Source organism: Triticum aestivum, chromosome 6D (genome assembly GCF_018294505.1).
Source record: "Triticum aestivum cultivar Chinese Spring chromosome 6D, IWGSC CS RefSeq v2.1, whole genome shotgun sequence".
NCBI classification, from domain to species: domain Eukaryota; kingdom Viridiplantae; phylum Streptophyta; class Magnoliopsida; order Poales; family Poaceae; genus Triticum; species Triticum aestivum.
The window spans coordinates 61993113-62003131 of record NC_057811.1 but is presented as its reverse complement, the minus strand read 5'-3'; the positions used below and the strand labels follow the sequence as shown (position 1 = coordinate 62003131).

The window sequence follows — 10019 nt, the reverse complement described above, 5'->3', positions numbered from 1 at the left end:
CAATGAGGCGAACACCATTGATCTGTCCAGTGATGAAGATCTTGATGATGAAGCTCTGGAGATGTTGATCAAGAGCAAGCAAGAGGCAAAGATCTTCCATGATCTTCCTCTCTTCGATGCTGATATACTGAACAACTTCATTGATGAATGACTTGAGGACCAAAGCATCAACATTGATGATCTGCAGCTGCCTGTGGACATCAACGTCACATTTCATGGAGCCATTGCAAATGAACTTGCTCTGGCTCAGAAAATCGTTGAGCTCAAGGACAAGATTGATTATGAGAAGGCACACTTCAAGAAGCACATGGCCAAGCTCAGTGTGGCTGATGTGCAAATCTTCAAGAAGAAGATGAATGACCTCAAGGCCGAATTCAACAAGAAGCGTGAAGAAGCCAAAGGCTCACGCGGGCGCATGAAGTTCTATGCATAGAAATGCGTGCAAGAACACAATGAAGCTGGGAAGAGAGAGGCTCTTGGGTGTCCTGGCATCGACCCCAAGATGGTTGGCAAGAAAATGAAGAAGTCTGCTGAAGCCATACCCGAAGCTCAACGGCAGGAACGACCAAGCATAGTCTTCCCTGCCAGCATGACTGGCTTGAAGCCAAAGGTCCCCTCAGCAGCTTCCGAGCAGAAGAAGACAAGGCAAGCCGAAGCCAGAAAGAGGAAGCTCAAAGACACCTTTGATGGTGCTCCCTCCAAGAAGAAACTGAAGACAAAGGCTTCAAAGTCTTCAAAGAAAGAGAATGCCTCTGCCCCAGAGCCCCTCAATGTTGAACCAATCTCTATTGCTCTCCCTGCCTCTAACAACCGCGAGCGCCGCCTTGTGATTCATGAGCCTGCTTCCACAGAGGCTCCAGATAGTGAAGAGATTCCAGCTGTTGACCCCAACGCAGCTGAAGACATATTGGTCATGAAGACAATGTGAATGATGATGAAGTCCTTCCTCAGCTTGAACCCAAGTCGGTATCATCGCCTGCTCTCACAAGCAGTGAACTTATTAGCATTGGTCGTCCCTTGACGCCAGTTGCTCAAGATGACTCATGGGTTGAGCAACAACACCAAGACACCCCTATGCAAGATGAGATCCCACATACTCCACCAACTCAAGTCACCACTCCGGTGCTTGATGATGACGATTACATGGAACAGACCACTCCCTCTCCAAAGGCGTCGCCAGCATTTCGCAGGCTTCGCAAAGGCCTCGGGCCACAGGTCTCCATGACAAGCATTCCAGAAGAGGATGTGCAGCACACCAACTCAGTAGCACATCAAGTGTTTCATGAAGCCACCCCTTATGCGTCTTCCTCTGAGTCTGAAGCCAAAGCTGCTAAAGACATTCCGGCTGCATCAGCCGATGAAGAAGAGAAAGAAGATGAAAGAGAAGCCACACCCCCTGCTAGTGATCCAGTCATTCAAGAAGAGAAGGTGATCGTGCCCGACCCTCCAGTTGTTGAACCGATGGAGGTTGAAAACAATGAGGCTGCTACAACCAACAATACTGAAGCCAACGACACTATCATGGCTGAAGACAATGTGGAGCCCAAAGCCAATGCGACTACTGACACCATTGTGACGCCAATCATCTCTGATGACGCCGTTCCTCCACCAAGGCCTCATACTATGGAACGCGCGTTTAATCGTGGTGAGTTGGTGACTGTCAGATGGCCTATCTTGGTTCCACCCACTGCTCACGGGCCGCAATATGATTATCATGTGGAGCAGATGCCTCACGTTCAGAAGCCAAAGCCAAGATTGCCAAGGCTTCCAAGTGCTGCAACAACTCAGGGCTCGTTCAGTGTGCTCAGCTTCAAAGAGCACAACACTTTCTTTGTCAGCGCCAAGAACCCGTACACGAAGCCAAAGATATCCTCTGACAGGTTTTGGAGCCATCAGCAGCGCAGCTACTACTCTTGTATCCTATACAACCAGGACCGGATCTTTTCGCATAAGCGTCTGGATTGTGATGCTCTGGTTGGGCTGCCATGCCTCGAAGAGGCCCTTGATTGCTTTCGGGATGTTGGGCTGCTACCATTTGTGACTGACAAGGAGCACTGGAATGAAGAACTTCTGCTCCAGTTCTATGCAACGTTGCACATTCGAGGCTACAACAGGGATCTGAAGACTTGGGTCCTTGAGTGGACGACAGGAGATACTCATCACGAAGCCAAAGCTCAGGACATCATTGAGCTTACCTCCCTGCCCACTCCAGGTGACTTGTATGAACCTGGTTGTCAGCTTCATCAGAACGAACTGCAAAGCATATTCCAGAAGCCAGAGCCCAACATGAGCCAAATGCTGAGCATGATGAAGCCACTGCCCCAAGACGCCGAATACCCCAAGGAGTTCTTTGTTAAAGACCTTGAGTACTTGCCACGCACAGTCTATCACATTCTAAGGCGTACTCTCTGGCCAATCAAAGGAAACTCTTCTGAAGCTAAACTCGGAGGCGCCATGAAGACATTGGTTTTCTATATCATCAATGGCATCAGATTCAACACTCGGGATTTATTCATCCGACAACTTGCTGCTTCTGGGATTGATCTTTTTGGCCTGAAATTTTATGCTCCATGGGTGATGCTTGATCAAGCTTCATTCAACCATCGACTATCAACCTTCAGCGCGCAACCATATTGTATTTCTGCCCAATGTTGATATGTCCATTGAAGCCATCTACCCCGAGCCAGCAAAGAAGCCACTCCACCTTCAGAATGCAGGATCCAAAGCTTCAAGCAGCCTATTGAAGGGATTCATGTGCCAAATGCAGCAACTCCTGCTTATCCTCTGGCTGGCAACTTGCGTCTGTCGGACCATGCTAATACTGAAGCCATTGCCAGCACCATTGCTCAAAGGCCTCAGAAGCGTCCTCGTGTCCTCAACGACCGTGAGCTTCTGGTGTCTTTGCATCAAAAGCGGGATAGGCATCATGACTGGCTGAAGCGTCAGATGCAGAGTCTCTTGGTGGATGTTAATCATATTCGCAACTTGGCCACCAATAACTCTTTCGTTGCACATGAAGCCTGTCGGCGGTCCTGAAAGAGCCTCACATTGCTCTGCTCTGAAGATGATCTTCGCAAAGATGGCTTCACAGAGAGCTTCAAGTTTGACTCCAGGTCTCCACAAAATGCAAGCTGGCGTCACACACCCTCCATTGAAGATTCTGAACATTCGTCTTTGGCTGCAACTGTTGTTGCGAGAGTCATCGATGAAGAAGATGACGCCACTTCACCAACTCTGGCAGCTCTGCACCACGATTCTGCCTCAGGCCCTTCTGCACCACCAAACTCCAACGTCCACCCTGCTCCATCTTCTACTCCAACTGGGAACGAGTAGATCCTCTATGTCTTCAAACCTTTTTGGTCATTACTGACAAAAGGGGGAGAAGCATATGAGGTTGATAGTCTTCAAGCGGGTCCATATGGGGTGGTTGCATTATTTTTGCTAAGTTCTTACAACTCTCATTTTGAAACTATTTGCTTTTGAGTTGTAACACTTAAACTTGATGGTCGTCTGCTGCTTTTGCTGCTACTTTGTGTTGCGATGATAAGTTCCACATGAAGTCATTCTGCAGACGCCCATTTCTCATTATGCATGTCATTATCTTCGTTATTCTTATATATGCATGATGAATTGTCTTCGTAAGTCGAAGAGGATCTCCACAAAGTAAAACCTGCCATGTGCATTTGCATTCAAAAGCAAACTACTAATATGCGCATCTTCAGGGGAAGCCTTTTGCAACTTATGAAGACAGTTACTTTAATCTTTAACTTTCACATACTTTTATCCCCGTTGAAAACTTCAACAGTTTGTCATCAATCACCAAAAAGGGGGAGATTGTAAGTGCATCTAGTGCCACCCCTAGTTGGTTTTGGAGTATTGACGACAAACTTGGTTGAGGGACTAATGTGTTTGTGAGAATTGCAGGATAACACAGGTAGTAGTCCCTTATTGATTCGGTTTACCTACCAGAGATGACCCCTAAAAATGTGTGAAGACATTGAAGACAATGGTGGTTTGTGAAGACATTCACGATGAAGATTATGACATGTGAAGACATTCACTTGAAGACTATGGAGTGCGAAGACATAGTTGTTTCGTAGTTTCCTTTTCTTCCTTGTTGAGTCATAGGAACCACCGTACTATTAAGTGGGGTCCAAGTGAACAAAGTCAGAGTGACTGATGTGATGCTCAACCTAAATCCTATGTCTTCGAGCGAAGACAATGAGAGCAAATCTTATCCAGAGCTGGATGAGTCAGCTTTGCTTGTAGCCCAAGTAAAGCTGTCGCGTGTGTTTGAAATCCGACCGTTGGACACGTGTCGGTTCCTTAGTGACCCAGGGTCATTTCGGACATATCAGGTCGGGTTGCCTCCTGGCTATAAATAGCCCACCCCCTACACCATAAATTGGTGGCTGCTCAGAGTTAGTATACGGCTTTTGTCGTTTGAGAGTAACCCACCTCCGAAGCCTTTGAGAGAGAGATCCTTGCGAGGACAAAGCCCAAAACACCCAGAGCCAAAGAGTGTTAGGCATCACTGAAGTCTTTCTGTCCGCGTGACCTGAAGACTTGTTACACTTGAGGACTGTGTATTCTCCAGCCGGTTAGGCGTCGCGTTCTGAGCATCCAAGAGTCATTGTGGATTGCCGGTGAACAAAGTCTGTGAAGGTTTGGAAGTCTACCTTGAAGACTTACCAAAGTGATTGGGCAAGGACGGGGTGTCCTTATCTCAAAGGGAATAAGCTGACGGCGCGGTCTTCTGAGTTAAATCTCAGCCTCCCTAACTAGACGTATAGTTGTCACAGCAACTGGAACTGGTCTACCAAACCCTTGTCTTCACCAAGCAACTGGTTCTATCCCCCCACTTCCCTTTACTTTACAATTTGTCTTCGTGAAGTCATTGCTTACTTGTCTGATCTGTTTGACTTCACTGACTGAAGACTATTTCCTGTTTAGCTTCATACTGTCTTCCATTCTGATTCATACTACTTAGCTGCTGATAGTCTTCGTGCTTTCACTACATTGCTTACTTGACTATGGCATGTCTAGTGTAGTCTATCTTCCGCTGCATATCAATAGGTTCATTTCTACTGTTTGTCTTCAAAGACCTCGAGTTTTGAAGACTTTCATAAAAATCGCCTATTCACCCCCCTCTAGTCGATAACTAGCACTTTCAGTCTTCTCCTGGAAAAACAGATTGCAGTCGTGGTGTTCTTCCACCCTGCCCTCCCCTCAACCTCTCTCCACCGCCGTACTATCGCGAACCTGCACCACCCCCACCACTAAGATAGACAAGCACCTCTGCGCCCCATCAAAGCGACTGACGTGCAGCTAAACTGTTTAGTAGCTTGTGTGTCTGATACAAACTTACATCAGGTGAGCTAGCTCACGAATTCTAACACTCAATCTAACACTATTTGTACTCCCACCGTCCTCTTATATTATGGGACGGAGATTAGAGAAGGTGATGTATGGCGCCATGTGCTGTTGTAAGCACTTAGGTAGCCTCTATGCAGATTTCATGGTTGGTTTTTCATTAGAGTGAATTCCGGTTTTTACCCCCTATTTTGACATTTTTGACACTAATTACACCATTTAGCGAGATTTCATCCGTTTTACCCCATTTAAAAAAATGTTGCCACAATTTAACATGTTTAAAATTTTATGAGCATTCTGATCGGTCAGTCACAATTGTTACGTCTAGCTGCCATGCCACGTCAGTGGTTTTTTCTGGCTATTTTTCTCACTGCTGAACCGTGCCGCGTAGCTTCTCTTGACCGGCTCGCCCAATGGAGTTCGCTCGCGTCATGTCCAACGCACAATGCCCAAGTCGACCGCTCGCCACGCTCGCCTCCCGTGGCTGCTCGCCCCCAATCAAACATGCAAACTGATTTTCGTATAAGCATCAAATTCCTCTAGCTTGTTCATTATGATTGCATCATCTGTTAACTCAACCATGGAGTTCCCATTGGCCACCTTCTTGTGATAATAAACATTGTCCCAAGGGTTGGAACCCAATTCCTTGATCCTCTCCTTTATATCAAAATAACTAATGAAATCCCTCTCAATCATCTCTGACTTTGGATTTTTGTATCCACGGACATGTAAAAATATGCCTAACACTCCACATCTTGGTTGCCATCCACTTTGTGCAAGAAAAATAAAAATGAATTAGTGGCTGCAATAATAATAAATCATAATCTACTCTAATAAGGTAAACAAACATGTTTCAGCATGCATTGTAAGATACAAAGATCCAAAATTCCTTTACAGCTAGCAAGTAGCAACAGATGCTATCACTTGTACATGTATTAACACTCTTATGTCAGTAACAATTTCTCCTATAATTTATTCAGTGGTAATATGCCATGCTGATCAAGTATAGCCGTTCCATCAAAATACGTCAAACTGGAAACGAGATCAGTAGGGGAGAAAAATAGACAGGGAAAAACTATTGATGTTGCACGCCAGCCAGTCAGAACGCACAAAAAAGTTAAAACAGGGTAAATTGTGATAACACTTCTGCTAAATGAGATAAAATGGATGAAATCTCGTTAAATGAGATAATTAGTGTCAAAAATGCCAGAATAAGGAGTAAAAACCGGAATTCACTCATTCCATTAACTGGGCTTGCATTTTTCATTGCACACAACTTTCCCTATGTAGAAATAGCCAATTTCTCTTCTTAATAATTAATCAATGAGCCAAATCTTTTGCCTCCGTTTAAAAAAAATCCTCATGTCGCCATTGTCGATCACGTTGGCAATTATAAACTGGAATTATTAATGAGATAAATTCCGCATATCGCTGGGGGTGATTCTAAATTGGTTCATCGATCTTCAATGTTACAATTACACTTGGTTCAAAAGTTAATATCTGCATGATAAGTAAACTAAGCTTAATAATTCCTTTGTCACAGTGTGTGATCCTGAATTTGAACACCTTGCTCGGAAATCCCTGTGGGCTCGCCTTTCACATCCCTGTGCTATTGCGTCGGTGTAGTTCAACCAAAATACGTTCTTCAAAGTTGCTCAACATTTTCTAAAGAGTAATATACAGCACAGGTTATAAAAACTATTAGAGGGGTGTCTAAGTCATATCTGGGGTAAGTTTGCCAAATTTGTGACCCGCTGTCTATTGGTGCTGCATCAGTTTGGACTTGCACGGATGACTACTGCCATGTGACAACTTTTTAAACAACAGCCCCCAAAAGGCCATCTCTTCTAATTTTAAACAAAACCCCCCATGTGATGATAAGGCAACAAAACTTGCAAATTATCCAATTCTGCCATACAGGCGCAGACAAACAGCAGCAGCACAGGTATGAAGAACTGACACAAATTACGCACGATATTAAGAGCTCCCTTATTAATCATAGTTCACCATCCAAAGCCACGGCAAGTAATCGACACAACCGAACAGATCAGTAATCGACACAACCGAACAGATCAGTGATGGAAACAACGACACGACCAGACAAGCGCACCTATTGGAGGACACCGACGACACAAGACCTGTGAACCCAACAGAAGCCACACCGTGACCAGGCACTTACTGGCCACCACGCAGGCGAAGCACCAAGTGAAGGGTAGACTCCTTCTGGATGTTGTAGTCTGCCAGAGTGCGGCCATCCTCAAGCTGCTTACCAGCAAAGATGAGACGCTGCTGGTCCGGGGGGATGCCCTCCTTGTCCTGGATCTTCGCCTTCACGTTGTCGATGGTGTCCGAGGACTCCACCTCCAGAGTGATGGTCTTGCCCGTCAGGGTCTTGACGAAGATCTGCATACCACCACGAAGGCGGAGCACCAGGTGGAGGGTGGACTCCTTCTGGATGTTGTAGTCAGCAAGAGTGCGGCCATCCTCGAGCTGCTTGCCGGCGAAGATGAGGCGCTGCTGGTCCGGGGGGATGCCCTCCTTGTCCTGGATCTTTGCCTTCACGTTGTCGATGGTGTCCGAAGACTCCACCTCCAGAGTGATGGTCTTGCCCGTCAGGGTGTTGACGAAGATCTGCATACCACCACGAAGGCGGAGCACCAGGTGGAGAGTGGACTCCTTCTGGATGTTGTAGTCAGCAAGGGTACGACCATCCTCGAGCTGCTTGCCAGCAAAGATGAGGCGCTGCTGGTCCGGGGGGATACCCTCCTTGTCCTAAATCTTCGCCTTGACGTTGTCGATGGTGTCCGATGACTCAACCTCAAGGGTGATGGTCTTGCCGGTGAGGGTCTTCACAAATATCTGCATCTGTAAATACAAAGTAAACCCAGAGTAAGAAGCAGTTGAAAGGGAACATGCAGGACATAAACAATACAGGTACAGAGAGATGAAATCCTAGTTACAGATAAACGAACATCTCAATATGAATCTAGTAAAAATCCCAATCTATCAGCACAATCTTAAGCCTGATGAGAAGGCTATATAGTCTAAATCCTAGCAAATACATGCTCAAATTGGGACACAGCAATCTGGACAGGTGCAACAGTAATAACATAAATTTCAGAGTAGAACAAATGCAAACGATGAGGCTGCACCATGAGAAAGCTAGTAGTAAACAAATCCAGAATCAAGAACCTAAAAGAACCCAGCATATAAACTTGGCAACAATCGTACAGAACCAACCTATCTAGCAAAAACTAGAAAAAAACATAACAGATTAAAGTAGTAGCAAAACCTACCAAAAGTTAACAAATCTATCAGCACAATCTTTGGCATGTTGAGAAGGCAATATAGTGTAACTCCTAGCAGATCTATGTTCAACAATCATCTGAAGAAGTGTACGGTATATGAATCAACAATAATAACACGAATTTCAGACTAGACCGACAGGCAACTACTACAAGGGTGAACCATGAAAAAGTTAGGCATAAATAAATTCAGAATATGGAACCTAACGGAATCAACCAGCTACGCACACCTAGATGAAGCGAGCCAACAAAATCGGCGCATAGGACTAGGACACGCAACCAAACGAGCGAAATCAACCAGCCACACAAGCCTGCCTAATCGGCTGGACCGAATCGACACCAATCGGCGGATCTACTCGATAATCGAATCGACAGCAAGCTATTAACAAGCAATAGCGCCTCAGCGCGCAGATCTACTCCAAACGACGGGTTAACAGAAGAGTAATCGAGAGGCGGATCGATCGGAAACTCGCGTACCTTGGGGGGGGGGGAGGACGAGAGAGCCTTGGCTTCGATCGGTCGGAGATTCTTCGGTGGGGATCGGAGGGGGCTGGGTTGGATTTGCGGAGAGGAGAGGAGAGCGCGGATTTTATAGTCGGGGAGGCCGGGTCAGACGGGAAGGGAGGAAGAAGAGTCCCGTGAGGCTACGGCACCGGTGATAGGGATGGCAATGGGTACCCATTACCCGCATACCTTGTGGGTAAAAACCCTATTAGGGTAAGGATATGGGATAAAAAATTATTCGTGGGTACTTAAATGGAAAATATCATACCCATTGGGTAAAGAGGGTATGGGTATGGGACCGTATAACTCATGCCCGCGTACCCATCTAAAATGTTGATAGGTGGGTTTCCGTTAATATCCCAATGTATTCATTTTCTCTCCTAATCACACTAGGTAAAAACTCTAATGTGTATTCAAATTATCTCTGTAATTTATCATGATTTCGTGAACTTAAAGTGTATGCATATGTGTTGTTATTTATGATTATGTGTTCTTGTTTAACATTTTTATATGTCACTTTATAGGCAAGTATTTTTGTTTATGAGAATATGTTGTTGTACATTGTTGTTTAAAATGTGTTGCTATTAATAATTTATGATTATATGTTGCTTTTTACAACTATTTTTTACTTAATTGATGTGTTTTAAATGCGGGTGTTTTTACCCGCGGGTACCTATATACCTTGTCGGGTGACGGGTGTGGGAAAAAATTGTAACCTTGACGGGTATGGGTATGGGTAATGGGTAAACTCAGGGCGGACGGGTAAGGGTATGGGGTAGCTCCACCCGTACCCAAACCCTGCGGGTGCCATCCCTAACCGGTGACAACGACGTGTAG

The 10019-nt window shown here is 45.5% G+C and overlaps 1 pseudogene across 1 annotated transcript; it reads right to left on the bottom strand.

Annotated features, from left to right (window-relative positions):
* Positions 1 to 7321: 7321 nt before the first annotated feature.
* On the bottom strand, positions 7322 to 8238 carry LOC123143539 (polyubiquitin 11-like; annotated as a pseudogene). The gene has a single exon (XR_006470938.1). The product of XR_006470938.1 is annotated as a polyubiquitin 11-like (transcript).
* Between the last annotated feature and the right edge of the window lie 1781 nt (positions 8239 to 10019).